The following is a 15,407-nucleotide window of genomic DNA, read 5'->3' as shown; positions in this document are numbered from 1 at the left end:
TACCAGGGACAATGAAAAATCAGCTTGGTTGATTTTAATACTGTTAAAAAATAATATGGATGAGGGTCAGCCGTGGCTTTCCTTGAGGTTGTTAAAATGGGAATGTCTCACAAGCATTTTGGGATGTTTTTTGGGAAATCATTTGTGACTCAGAGACCTGCACTGGTTCCCCCTCCCCCATGAGAGCCATGACTCCCTCCAGGCTAAAATCCCGGAGATTTAAGAGCATTTCCATTCCAAAGGCCAAAATTCCTTGGCATCCTCCCTTTAAGTGCCCCACAAGACCCTTGAAATCCCAGTGTTTGATTTTCTGCACCAAGCCATGTAAACATATCCACTATTTTTATCAGCTGCCACAAGGATTTAATCCTCAAGTTTCCAGGCAGGGAAGAGTTCCATGCATGTTCCAGGTCTTCAGTAAATTCATGATGATCCAGCAGGTTTTACACAAGTAAAACAAAGATACTGAAGGAAAAGTGGTGAACAAAACTTCCAGGCTCTAAACAAAGTTGGAGGAGGATCATTAAATCAATGCTGGTTTTAATTTTATTTTTCTTACCAAAGGGAAAAAAAAAAAAAAAAAAAAGAGGGTCATGAATTCTTATCAAGCTTCCTTAAAGGACAGCTTGGCATTGGCTCTGACTTCTTAAAATTAAAATTATATTGATTTTCCATTTTATTAAATAAATGTGCCTCCCTGAGCTCTCTTTAGGAAAAGAAAAATGTTTTCAGTGCAATTTTCTCTTCAGCAATTGCCTGGATTTTGCTTGTGGAATGCTCATCTCCATCCAAATTAAGGGACAAAGGGATTACCCAGAACAGTCCTAATTCCAAGCCATTGGTGGCACAGGACAAGCTTGACCCTCTCAGATGAATAAATAAAAAGCAAATTCTCCTGGTGCTTTGGTTTAAAACTGTCCAGGAATGTTTACATTGCTTGGGAAAGAAGCTGGAAGTTGTAGAAAAGTGGGATTTGAACACTGTTGAATACTTTGGGATCAACTTCCTAAATGGGAACAATTCCTGGTGGGAACTGGGAATCAACAATTCCTAAATGGGCAAAGCTGGGAATGATCCCATCCATTAAGGCCTGGTGGGATCTTCGTAGCTTAGGAAGAGGGAAAAGATCATTCCCAATAAAAAGTGTCCCTTGATCAGGGACGAGGGGAGACTTTTGAAGGGAAAACATCAGCCCTGGCTGTGTTTGACCCTTGAGATGGAGAGCAAGAAGAAGCTGAGGAGGCAGATCCCAGAGTTTGGTGGGAGATCCCTGATTCCCCTCCTCAGTCTTGGGCTCAGTTTCCCTGGAAGAGTAAGGAAAGCTCCAGACAGGTCAGTTTTTCATGGAAAAAATCCTTCCCTGGGAGGGTGGGCAGGGGCTGGGATGGAATTGCCAGAGCAGCTGGGGCTGCCCCTGGATCCCTGGCAGTGCCCAAGGCCAGGTTGGACACTGGCACAGTGGGAGGTGTCCCTGCCATGGCAGGGGTGGCACTGGGTGGGATTTAAGATCCCTTCCAACCCATGATCCTATAGGATAAGCAGCTCTGAAGGAGCTCTTAGTGCTTCCTGTTCTGTGTGTGATTGAAAAGGAATAATTTGGGAAGTATTATTTGCATAAAGGATTTTAGGACACAATCTAAGCCCCTGAGAGATGCCAAAACTCCCTTTTTTTTTTTTTTTGGAAAGCCAGTTAAGACTCCATCACATAATTTACAAAACACGAGCACTCAGGAGCTGGGAGATGAAGAATTTAAGAGCTCATTAATCTCACACTCCCCACACCATAAACACAATTATCCACTGAAGCAGCTCTGCAGAAGCGAACATTTCGTCACCCCACAAGGCCCATCCTTCTGATTCCAGCTTCAGAATATTCCATCAGGAACCACCCAGCCAAAAACATGGAATAAAACTGTCCCGAAATCCAGCAGCGACACAGGCAGGGCCACATGGAAGAGGAATTTCAGCCAAATTTCTCAACTTTTCATTCCATGTTTTCCTTCTTCTATTCCACTTTGGAATGGCAGGAGAGGTGTTTTTCTGCTGGGAACTGATTTTTGAATCCGAACTGTGTTTTTTTCCGTGCTGGCTGTGATGGGATTCCGAGATAATGGAAGGTCAGGAAGTGCTGCCTGAATCTCCTGTCAGATGGATTTGAGATGGATTTTTGGTAGGAGCGAAATAATCCCACAAAATCTAATTTTGACCACATTTTAGGAGGGAAATATAATTCTGGGTTTGGAAGGAATAATAATGCCTTTCCACATCCATTTTTCTGCAGTGGAATTACACAAGGAATCACCTTCCCTCTGGCATTCCTAAAGGAAATTCCAGGGAGCTGAGCATTCCTTACCTCATGGCATTTCCATAAAAACACTTTCTCTTCCATTATTTTATTTAGAAGAGGGAAAAAAAAATAATTTTTCATAAAAACCCTCGGGAATATCCTTTCCAGGATACTCCAAATTACAATCAGTTTTCTGGGCTTATTTCTTGCATGGACCAGTCACAGAAAGCTTTAAAACCCTTTAAAACCCTTTTAAACCATTTAAAACTTTTGGGGTTACCTGATTCCAGGGAATTGAGGCATTCCTGGATGTGGATTTTTTCCACCTGGGCTTTTGGTTCACAAATAGATTTCAGGTGTTAAACACCTGTGCTCTTCTCCATTGTTAAATGAAATTTTTTTCCTCTGTTTTATATTCCCTTTTGTTATATTCCTTCTCTTCCCAGAATTTCTGCCCTAGACCCTACAAAGTGAAACACAAACTCCTGCTCTTCACTGAACATTTTGCATCCCAAATTATGTCATTTCCAAGACTTTGTCACTTCCTTTCTCTTTCCCTTTCCAGAATTTTTTTTATTTTATATTTTATTTTATTTTATTTTATTTTATTTTATTTTAGTTTAGTTTAGTTTAGTTTAGTTTATTTCTGTTTATTTTATTTTATTTTATTTTATTTTATTTTATTTTATTTTAGTTCAGTTTAGTATGGTTTTTGTTTGTTTTAATATTTTATTTTATTTTATTTTATTTTATTTTATTTTATTTTATTTTATTTTATTTTATTTTCATTTCCTTCAGCTGCTTTTTTTTCCCACTGACATTCCACCTCTTGGAAACGCCAGATTTTCCTCTTGTCTTCTCAATTTTCTCCCTCATTTCTAAAACCTTTACCAGGGAGAGCTGCTAATTTTCTACAGTTCTTGGTCCTTGACTGTTTCAAGGGATTTGACGAAAGTCAAGTATCAAAAAATCTTGGAATGTTCCATATTTGTGCTTGTTTTCAGTTTAACAGATCTATTTGAAAATAATCTATTGACTTCCCCTTCTCCCCAGTATTCCTGAAACTCTTCTCTTTCCATTGCTGTCCAAGATCCTTCAGGGACTGGGAAGAACAAGGGGTGCAGAGTGTTCCTCCTTCAGGGCAGGAGTGGCTGCAGCCTGGAGGGACATATGGAATCACAGAATTCCAGAATTATTTGGGTTGGGAAGGACCTCAGAGCCCATCCAGGGAGACTCCCACTGTGCCAGGCTGCTCCAGCCCCAGTGTCCAACCTGGCCTTGGGCACTGCCAGGGATCCAGGGGCAGCCCCAGCTGCTCTGGCAATTCCATCCCAGCCCCTGCCCACCCTGCCAGGGAACAATTCCCAATTCCCAATCTCCCATCCAGCCCTGCCCTCTGGCACTGGGAGCCATTCCCTGGGTGCTGTCCCTGCATCCCCTGGAAATTGTCTCTCTCCAGCTTTCCTGGGGCTCCTCCAGGCCCTGCAAGGCCACCCTGAGCTCAGCCCAAAGCTTCTCCTGTGCAGGTGAACAATGCCAGCTGTGCCAGCCTTTCCTCCCAGCAGAGCTGCTCCAGCCCTCTGCTCATCCTGGAGCCTCCTCTGGGCTCTCTGCAGCAGCTCCAGCTCCTCCCTGGGCTGGGACAGGGCTGGGGCAGCTCTGCAGGTGGGCTCTCACCTGAGGGGGCTCAGGTGGGATTTTCCTCCCCATCCAAACCAATTTCAGCAGGACCAGAATTCCTCTGTGACTCCAAGCAAAGCCGTTGCCCTGCAGAGCCCACCTGCTGCTCTTCTGGGAGCCCAGACGGTGCAAGGCCCTGGAATGTTCCTGCTCCAGGGCCATCAGCAATTCCTGGAGCTCAGGTGACTCATTAATATCTTCCCTGACAAGTCAGATTGAAATGCACGCTGAAAAACCACTTTTTTTCCTGTCGGAGCTCGTTAGGTTTTATGCACAAAACAAAATCATTATTCAGAGATCTGGAACTCCTTTCCTAAAGTGGGCATCTATTGAATATCCCCAATGCAATTCTTCCTCCTAATATGGTAATTCGTTATCTGGATTTAATTATCTGCGAGGTGAAAGGTTGCTGGGCACTGTTGTTCTGCAGGAGCCCAATGGAAATTTTTAAGTACTTTCACTCTGTCTTTACAGATCAATCTTCCTGCTAATGACAACCAATACTTTCAGCTATGATTACAGAGCAGCTCCATCTTTTCACGAGCCGAGACTCTTTGGAATCATAAGTATTGATCTTTTTAATAGAAGTCAAGAAAAATGAAATTACCGGGGCTTCTTTTTGCAAAACTATGATAAATGGCAACTGGGAAAGTTACAGAAGAGTTTTTTCTTTCTTTTTTTTTTTTTTTTTTAATTTTTTTTTCCCTTTGCTTTGGATTATTTTAATCTCGAAAAACGATGGGCTTTTTAATAATGTTTGTCTTTCCATTATGCACATTTGCAGCAAAGCCAGAACTTATTTTTGTATGACTTTATATAACCACATTTAAGCAAAGCCACGCCAGAACTGCCTTGCTGGTATATTTAGGTAACCATCAAACAGACTCTGGGCTAAAGGAGAAAGCTGGTTTTAGATGCCAAGTGGTTGTATTTTCTTGGCATCTCCGAGTTTAATCCAATTTTTGAGCAGTGTTTTGAGCTGTCTACAATCAAATATTCATTTGTTTGTTACACAGAGCTCGCCCTTCATTGCTTGTAATATTGTGACAAGTGACTTCACCTTCTCTGCGTTTGCTCTCTTCCCAGAAGTCTCATCCTGGCTTTCACATCTCCCGTTTTCAATGGGAATTTATGGCTCTGCCTCTTGCTCCATGTTGTAAACCTGTAGTATTTGACCAGGGAATGTTCCTGTGGGACCCTGCCCCTGAGGTTTCAAGGACCAGCTCCTGTGCACCCCATTAAAAATTTCATTTTCTAGTTTGAATCCTCATTCCTGTGCCAACAGAATGGAAGGAAAACCAGATTGGATCCCAGTTGTAGCTACTCCTCTTGGATAAATTCCTTTGTAAAATGAGTGGGAGAAATCAACTTAATGAGAGGAGAAAAGATGTGGATAGATGAATGGTGGGAGGTATAAACTGGTGGCTCTTGCTGGTGTTAATGGGAACTGGGCGATGTCCTGCAGGTATTCAAGCTCAGAGCCGCAGGAAAACTCAATTTCAGGGAGAGTCCCACATTTCCTTATTGCCTGATTGATCCTCAGTGTTGTAAATCCTTGGCCTTTCCAGGCTGATTTCCACCAGGCAATTTCCTTTTTTTCTAATCACGCCCCCATAATTTTTTAACTTCCCCTTCATTTTTTTCATTATGGGAAGCCTCCAGCTCGCAGAGATTTGGGTTTATTGCTGTCCTTGGAACTCTCCATATTTTTCTGTCAGATTAATTCCTGAGCATTTTGTTAACCTCTGTCTTTTTCTAGTTTTAGATATCTGGGTTTAACACTTTCTGTGCTTATTGGCACCTTCATCCCTAAAGCTGCACTGGCAGAATAACTGGATTCTTTAAAAAGAAACTAAAATAAATATATTGCAATGCGGTTTTACACTCTCCTCCCCAATGTGCTTAATTTGCATCTTCATTAAATCATAAGCAGAGAGATTTCCTGGGTGAAATCAGACACAATTCTGTAAAAACCACGAAGAAACTCAATAAAATTGGCTGTTTCAACTGAGCACGAATGATCTCAAGGCCTACTGAAATATCCTTCACTATTTTTAATCAAAACACTTAAAATAATAAAATCTGGGGGTTATTTTTAAGTCGTAATACACAAAAATTCTGATTAATTAATTTAATAAACTGTGCTTGAGTGGGAGGCTTCACCCAGCTGCAGATCTTTGGTTTTATTTGGTTTTTTATTTGTTTTTTTAACTTCCTGCTGCTGCTGGCCACTGTTGGAAGGAGGGTCCTGGGATGGACTCAGTGTGAATCCCATGGATTCCTGGTCCAGCTGTTCCACTTAAATTCATGGCATCATGGAATGGTTTGGGTTGGGATGGATTTGAATTCACCTCTTTCCACCTTCTGCCATGGGCAGGGAAATTTCCACCACCCCAGGTTGTTCCAAACCCTGGATATCCTTTTTTTTTTTTTAAATATCCCATTCACGGGGATTATCGTAATTAAAATTTTGATTAAAAAGTCTCAAAACCTCGTTGGTTACATTTTATATTATCTCATTTGCATGGACTAAACCTTCTCAAGGAAATTTTTTATATTCCATGTGGACAGGGCTCCCTCTGTGCTGCAGTTGGACCAAACCAGGGGATAAAATAATTTTGGGACATTCTGCACTCAGATACTGAAAATCCAGGAATAAATGAGAAGTCTGAGTTAAAAACATGGAAAATATTTAATAATTTCTTCTTTTCAATAGTACAGGATGGTTCAGCATGGCATAAAAGTCTGTTGGAAAAGCCAGTTTTAACGTGCCTTTCTTTGAGTTTATTTTACAGAATTTTATTGATTTTACTGACTGGTTTTTGTGATTTAATGAAGATTCCACAATGGGAATGAGAGTGCAAAACTGAACTGCAATATATTAATTTTTAAATTCATACTGATATTAATTAACATTTTTATGTATATTTATATTTATGTATTGGCACATATTTACATTTATGTATAGCTTTACATTTATATAAATATTATGTATATATTATGTATATTCATATTTATATTTATATTTATATTTATATTTATATTTATATTTATATATTTAGTTATAGTTATAGTTATAGTTATAGTTATAGTTAGTTATAGTAATGGTTATGTATTTCTATTTATGTACACGTTAGGTGTATTATTTACATTTATATCAACATTATTGAAATTAATATTTATATTTAAATTTATATTTATCTGGCAAAGCAAAAATCTGGTGACAGTCCATGAAAAAACATTTATTTGGGAAAACATTTTGACTGTCTTTGTTTGAACACTAGAAATTAATTTGGTGGCCAGCTGGGAAATTGCCATCTCCAAGACGATTTGTGAAAATCGACTTTGGGATTATTTTTGCAGCTGATAACAGGTAATGTTTAAAACACAGGCAGAATGATTGTTCTTCCCTCTTTTTATAGGTGTTTTCAGCTCCTATTTTTAAATTTAAACCCATTTTTTTTTTAGCAAGCAGAGGAAGGTCCATGGACTAAAATTTATTAGAATATGGAATAAATAACCCAACCGTTCAATTTAGCCCATCTAACATTTATTGTGATAAAAAAAAAAGGTATTTATGAGTAGATTTTTAAGCAAAAAGGTCCAACAACTCCTGTGTTATTCTCTTGAGGATTCTCCTCATTTTTTTGAATAATCAAAAAAAAAAACCTGTCTGGATACCCTCATCACTTCTATGCCAAAAAAAAATTCTCTTGCAATTTTGAATTTTTTTCTTCTGTAATATAAAACGTATGAGATGAGGCTGAAAGAATTTTTTTTTTGTAAAAATAGTGGTTTATATGTGGAACATTTGCAGGAGAAAGCAGTTTTGTTTCATTCTTCAGGGTGGTTGAGTTTTGCCTCCAGGCAAGATGAAAATTTGGAGTATTGGCGTAGGAAAAAACCAAAATTAAATATAGTGAAAAAAATATAGAGACAGATTTCAGCATTTTTTTCCTCATTTATAATTTCTCTAAGGCAATCTTTTAATTTTTAGTATATTTTTCTTATGCTTATTTGAATAGAAATAAATAAAATAAGTATTTATATTTTTAAATATTTATAGAGACTTATATAATGGAGTCTGACAGATAATTACCAAAGTCCAGAAATTCCCAGCAGTTTTTGTTAAAAAAAATCAGCATTTTCTTGCCATGATCTTGTAGTGGGATCAAAGATCCATGGTTATTGTTCATTGGAATTACAGATTTAAATAGTTTATATATTTATTTACCCATTTATCTATTTATAAGGAGTGCTGCTTGGTAAATACTGTGATTTTTAATATTTCCCAAATTTTTATAAGATTTTATTTCCTAACTTTGGAAACAAAGATTGCTTTGGAGAAGAAGATAGAAAATTCGAAGTAATTTATGAATTAGGAATGGGAAGGAGGGAAAGAAGAGAAATAAATCATTTGGCCAAAAAAAAATCATGGAATGGCTTACAATGTTCAGCACTAGGACTTGGATATCTTGGAAAAATCTGGGATATTCTGAGAAGGCAATGGAACAGTTAAATCTGTGCCGGGTATTCCCAGAAGAATAAGTCAAAACTCTGTTAAAATGGGAAAATATTTGGACTCACAAACAATTTTTTCCATTCAACTCTTTTTTTTTCTTTTTTTTTTTTTTTTTTTTTTTTTGGCTTTTTCTGTTTTTATGTTATGTTTTGGAAAACTTTTGTTCTGATGAAACAATTTTTTTTTTTTTTAAATGAGAAGTCGTTAATGAAAATGGAAATCAGCTGTTTGCTTTTTTGTTTTATCCGCTTTTCCTGGAAAATCTTGGCTCTTTATTGGAATAAGGAATTACAAAGCAGGCAAGAAAATAACATTTCACACAGGAGTGCTCCATCTTTGCTTATCTAAATATTGGAGCTCAGAAAAGAGCTGGAATATCTCTGCTGAGGATTCCAGCTCCATTTCCACGGGAATAAAGGAAAATATCCTTTTTGACTACTGTCGGAAGAGAAGTGGGAGCTGAGATCTTGATTTTTCTGAGGAAACGAGGATCAGGAGCCCGGGAGAAAAGGGAAATTCCTGGCTCGGATGGAATTCTGACAGCTGGCAGCAGGAATTGTTTTCCCTCTGGAATTTGATAGCTGTTAATTCGTCTTCTCCTTGGCTCTCCCCCATGAACAAAAAATTTTTTTTTTTTCCCCTGATAAGGAATTCATACTGTTAAACTCCACATGAACTCCAAAAAGATGGAGGTCCAAATGCTTCCCAGCAGATATGAACAGCAAATGTCAGGGGAAATTGAATTTACGGGGCTTTAATAAAATCAGCTGGGTTTTGGAATCTGGCTCTGGGTGTTTCGGGAGGAGCAATCACTCTTGGGAAACGAAGTCAGGGATGAAATGTAGCTCAGGGCTAATTGGGAGGGGATCGATGGATTCTGCGTAGGAGAGGAAAATCAGGCAATAAGAAAATGGGGAAATGTCCCTGAAATTGAGTTTTCCTGTGGCTCTGATCATAAATACCTGCAGGACATCCCCCAGTTCCCATTAACACCAGTAAGAGCCACCAGTTTATATCTCCCACCATTCATCTATCCACATAATTTCTCCTGTCATTAAGTTTATCTCTCCCACTCCTTTTACAAAGGAATTTGTCCAAGAGGAGTAGCTACAACTGGGATCCAATCTGGTTTTCCTTCCATTCTGTTGGCACAGGAATGAAGATTCAAACTGGAAAATGAAGATTTTAATGGGGTGCACAGGAGCTGGTCCTTGAAACCTCAGGGGCAGGGTCCCACAGAAGCATTCCCTACTCAAATACTACAGGTTTACAACACGGAGCAAGAGGCAGAGCCATAAATTCCCATTGAAAACGGGAGATGTGAAAGCCAGGATGAGACTTCTGGGAAGAGAGAAAATCAGGCAATAAGAAAATGGGGAAATGTCCCTGAAATTTCCTGTGGCTCTGATCTTAAATACCTGCAGGACATCCCCCAGTTCCCATGAACACCAGTAAGAGCCACCAGTTTAGAGGAGTAGCTACAACTGGGATCCAATCTGGTTTTCCTTCCATTCTGTTGGCACAAGAATGAGGATTCAAAGTGGAAAATGAAATTTTTAATTGTTTTTGCATTGTTGTGTTGTGTCGTGTTGGGTTGTGCACAGGAGACGTTCCAAAGGAGCAGCAGTTTAATTTAAAACTGGGCTCTGTTTTCCTTCCTTTGAGGGGCTGAAAATCTGGGAAAAAAATCATGGAATAGTTTGGTTTTGGTGGGAAGTTGGTTGCCAGTTCCCTTCTGTGAGTTCTGGTGGGGATTTGAAATGAATTCCCTGATCTGAAATGGAATGAAATGCGTTAAAATTGATCAGAATTGGATGAAATGGATTGAAATTGATTGGAATGGAACGAAATGGATTGAAATTGATTGGAGTTGAATGAAATTATTTGAAATTGTTTGAAATTAAATGAAAATGATTGGAACTGAATGAAATTAATTGAAATTGATTGAAATAGAATGGTGATTTGAAATAGACACTACCTACCATGAAAGACTCCATCTGCACAACTGATGCCCCATTTTTATGGAGAAATGGTGATTAATCTACCACTAATAAATTAATAATATATTAATACATTGATAATATCTACTAATACTGATAATATTAAATTCTGTGCCCTTCTATCTATCAGTCTACAACAGTTCCATAAGATCCAAGCCTTTACTCACTCCCCACGAAGGAGAAAAGGGCAGAGAAGTGGCAAAAATTCCAACCTCCACAGGAACATCCAGGAGAGCCCAGCCCACAGGTCCAAGAGGGGGATTTGAAGTGAGGAAAGAAGGAAAAAGGGAAGTGCATCACACCCAGCTGGAGTGGGAAAACTGGGAATTGCCACTGGATACTCCACAAGTCACAGGTGTTCAGTTCTGCTGGTTGAAAAGCAGGGGGTGAGCAGAACAAACAGAAAATTTGGAAATACAGGAGAAATTGGTTGTGAGAGAGAAGAGAGAATGGAGACCAGAGCAAGCACAAAGTGCAGCCTGAGCTGGAGACCATCTGCTTCCCAAATCCAGAGGTCCTGCTGCAATTTTGGGAGGTGTTCCTGAAACGTGTCCAACGTTTCTCAGCATGGAAAGCAACAGGTGAATGTTGGGCTGCTTCTCCCCCATTAATTAGAGGAAGGATTAATGAACTCTCTGCAACAACACAGATCAGAAAAATTAAAAAAAAAAAAAAAATCACTGAGGGAGTGGTCAGGCATTGGAATAAATTGCTCAGGGAGGTGGTGGAGTCACTCTGGAGGCGTTCAGGAGGTGTCTGGATGTGGCACTTGGGATATAATTTAGGGGTGATGATGGTGGGGCTGGGGTGATGCTGGGACAGGATGATCCTGAAGGGCTTTTCCAACCTTTTTGATTCTGGGAAAACATTTTTGGATACGCAAATGAACCATGTCCCTGGCGTGGTTCAGTGCCAAAACACCCACTGGCTTCTCCCTTGTCCTGGACTGGGGTGAAAAATTACATATTTTTCTACTTCTCTTCTGTTGTCCACGAGGGACTTTGGCAGATTTTATTATTTTCCAGCCACGTGTTGATGAAACAGGTGGCAAATATCAGCCAAGTGTCTGAAAAATGGCATCTGAACGAAATCTTCTTTCCTGCAACATCTCCCAGTGTCTGTTGACCATAAAATTTAATCGGGTGATCAAGAAGAGCAAGCATGGCAAACTTTACATTTGACATGATCTCTCTTTGTATTTTCCTTCTAATTATTTCCAGGTGCCTCTGTGGAAAAAAAAAAAAAAAAAGGGTTTTTCATCTGCTCCTTGGCCTGGATATTCCATAGGTTTCTTCAACAATGCTGAGGCAGCTTTAGCCAAAATCTTTGTGACAATACTGAGAGTTCTGGGGAGAAGATAGAACTGGTTTTAGGGCAGCTAGAACTAGTTCTGGGGTATCTAGAACTGGTTTTAGGGCAGCTGGGACTGTTTTTATTCATGTTTATGAACATGAAATCCAAGGAAATCAGAGAGCTGAATTTCAGAATCCCTTTACTTCGTGTTATTCCCGAGTGCCACACATTTTCCACTGCTCTCTTTTTCTTCAGTGAGGATTTCCTCACAGAATATCCAAATAATAACAATTTTTGCTTGGACTACACAGGAATAAGTTAGCACTGGCAGTTCTCTTGTAGCTGCTTTAGACCTCAGTCTCCTGTAGGGTCATAACATCTGTTCTGCATTTAGAGAATTCCTAATAATATATTAAAAAAGAGGGGATTTATTATGTGAGTGCTGACTGGTAGAGATTTTTCCACGTGCTGAAATTGGTCAGGAGGTTATCCTGAAAAAGCTAAATATAGCTATTTCTATATTTTCACCTATAGCAGCTGCTATTTTGGTCCGTCATCCCAAATCAAGCTGCACAGCAGACAATGGAAATATCCCCTTTGTTTGCAGGATTGGGCCTCAAGGATTATTGGAGTCCTTGTGCAAGGAAATCCTCTCCTGGGAGAGTTTTTAGAACTGGAATGTGAGTGGGTAGGAAAGGTCTCAGGGAAACACAAGCAAGGCTTAAAAACAGGTTTTTTTAAATTTTTTTTTTTTTAGAGAGAATGGACCAACTTCAAGATAATATTTAGAAAATTTACTGAGGCCCAGGTTGGACTCTGGTCAGACCTAAACTGGGTGTGCTGGAGCTGCTTGATAAATCAAATACCTTGTTATTCCTGAGGGCAGGAGCAGAAATTCCCTCTACAGCACTGAAAGGAGGTGGAATGAGGTGGGGTCGGCCTCTTGTGCAACATCCCAAGTCAAAGGATGAGAGGAAATGGCCTCAAATTGCAGCAGGGGAGGTTCAGGTTAAATATTAGATTTTTTTTTTTTCCCTTGGAAGAGTGGTCAGGCTTTGGGATGAGCTGCCCAGGGAGGTTTGGAGTCACTGTCTGTGGGAGTGCTCAGGAGGAGTCTGGATGTGGCCTTTGGGGACAGGGTTTGGGGTGATGCTGGTGGCACTGGGGTGGGACTGGATGATCCTGAAAGGCTTTTCCCACCTTGGTGATTCTGTGATTCTCTTTGGGGACTGTGATTCAGCTGAATGAGGAGCAGGAAACTTAACTCCCACTGCCCATATCCTGAGGCTGTGACTGGATTCTGGATATTTTACGGAGCATCCTCTTCCCACTAGGTCATCATGAAAATCTGGGTTCTTTTTGCCTCCTACGTCAGTGGGTAGGAAAAATAACTTCCCATTTGTGCTGCAGTCAGAACCCCCAGTGCTGGAAACGCAGTTTGCGTGTGCCTCTTGTGCTCTGAGCTTTATTTGCCTTGTGGGTGGGTGGTGGTGACATTTCCCCACAGGAAAATACGAACTCCACAACCTTTTCCCTCTTCCCAGGCCGTCGTCGTCGGTGTCGTCAGCGCTGTGGGACGTCAGAGGGTTTGAAGTCAGCAGATCCTCCTCCAGTCTGGGCTGCTGTCACACCCCGGCGATCCCAGACTCCTGAGTGTCCCTCTTTGTGTGACCATGGCCCCTTCTGACAACGGGAATGTTTTCCATGAGTGCCTAAAGGAAATCCTTGGTCAGGATAAACAGCTCCCTGCTCCTTGCCTGCTGCCAGGAAGCTCTAAATACAGTCTCTGTGCTAGGCTGATTTTTTTTTTTTTTCCCCCCATTTTTATTGCTCCACGCTGGAGTTCAGTCCTGGAGCCTAAGCCAGAAAATCAAAGCTGTGTTGGAACTGTTGAAAGGCCACAGCCCTTGCTCAAAGTTCAGGTATTTCAGATTCCTGGGAACATGTGTTACCATTTACGTGGCATGACTTTTTTTTTTGGGACAGAGCAGCTCTGCTGAGACCTTCCTCCAAGAAGTCCAAATTTTCCTGGTGACAAATTCCCTGAAAAGGACCTTTCACACATTGTGGCCCCCAAAATCTTGGTCAACTCCACCCCTGCTGGCCAGTGCACGGCCAGTCCTGCTGTCATCATGAATCATGGAGTCATGGAATGGTTGGGGTTGGAAAGGACCCTAAGGATCATCCAGTTCCAGCCCTGCTGCCACGGGCAGGGAACCTTCCAGCCTTGTATTTGCAGGAGAAAAGGTGAAGGGCCAAGCAAAGCTTTGATTTCATTCCTAAAAGGCCAAACCAAACCAAAACCCCTTTGTGATCTTTCCAGCCTGGGTCATGAATTCCAAATGCTGATATCATTGGAGAGACTGAAATCATGGAATCATGGAATGGTTTGGGTTGGGAGGACCTTAAAAAATGTCTTGTTCCTACCCCCTGCCATGGCAGGGACACCTCCCACTGTGCCAGGCTGCTCCAAGCCCCAGTGTCCAGCCTGGCCTTGGGCACTGCCAGGGATCCAGGGGATTTTCTGGGAATTCCATCCCAGCCCCTGCCCACCCTGCCAGGGAACAATTCCCAATTCCCAATCTCCCATCCAGCCCTGCCCTCTGGCAGTGGGAAGGTGATCATCTCAGCTCTCCTGGAATATGTTTTTTTCAGTGTTTTTTTTTAAGGCAGTTCTCTCTTAAAATTCAATATTTATCAACAGATTAGGAAAAACACAAGAAATATGTAGAATAAGCCTTTTCCTTTTAAGTTGAAAACTGTTCCCTCAAGTAGGAATTTCTAAGTGCAATTAATTGTGGATAGCAAGCCAGAATGGATAATTTTGATCAGTCCAGGGATTATTTTCCTGGGTAATTTCAGTGAACAATGCTTGTGTTAAAAACGTCCTGGTGCTCACAACGACGGCACACAGGAAGATAATGTTTAAAAAATATAATACAGGTTGAAAATTCAGAGTTGTGCATCATCTCTGAGGGTGCAGCTTGCCCCACTGTGGCTATGAGAAGACAAAAGGATCTGGAAAACAGCAAAAAATCTGGGAATGAGTATGGAATGAGGATACAAGATGGGTTTGAGACACAGAAAGGGTCAGAGAGAGAAAGGGCCAAAAGACTGATGATGGTTAAGGGGCTGTGGGAGGAAAAAGAGGGAAAATGGTTGCATGGACTGGAATGATGGGAATGAAGTGGGAATGGGAGCAGCTATGGAAAAAGTGTGATAAGGGGAAGGCGTGGTAGGGATAAAACCCTAAAGAAAAGGAAACTGGATCATAACAGCTCTGAAAAATACCCTTGGGAAACCAGTTTTTCAGGATCCCTGAGATTTTTTATTCCATAGTTAATTCCCATCAACAGATGTTGCATCGTGTCGCTCGATGCCCGGGTGGATTGGGTTTCCTCCATCCCATTCCTGCCATCAAATGTTTACCCTGTGGTGGGAGAAAAAGCTGCTGTGCTGCCAGCAGAGGCCGGGAAGGAGAACCAGGAGAGGGCTGGGCATGGTGCCTGCTCACCTGGGATCTCTCTTAATACCAGAGCCAGGATTTATCTGAATTCCCTCCTTTGGATTTGGACCTATGGATTTGTTTTCCAACACAGAGCTGGTCCTGCTGGTGTAGATCATC

This window comes from Vidua macroura, chromosome 2 (genome assembly GCF_024509145.1).
Source record: "Vidua macroura isolate BioBank_ID:100142 chromosome 2, ASM2450914v1, whole genome shotgun sequence".
Classification (NCBI taxonomy): Eukaryota; Metazoa; Chordata; class Aves; order Passeriformes; family Viduidae; genus Vidua; species Vidua macroura.
Note: the sequence above shows the minus strand (reverse complement) of the source record.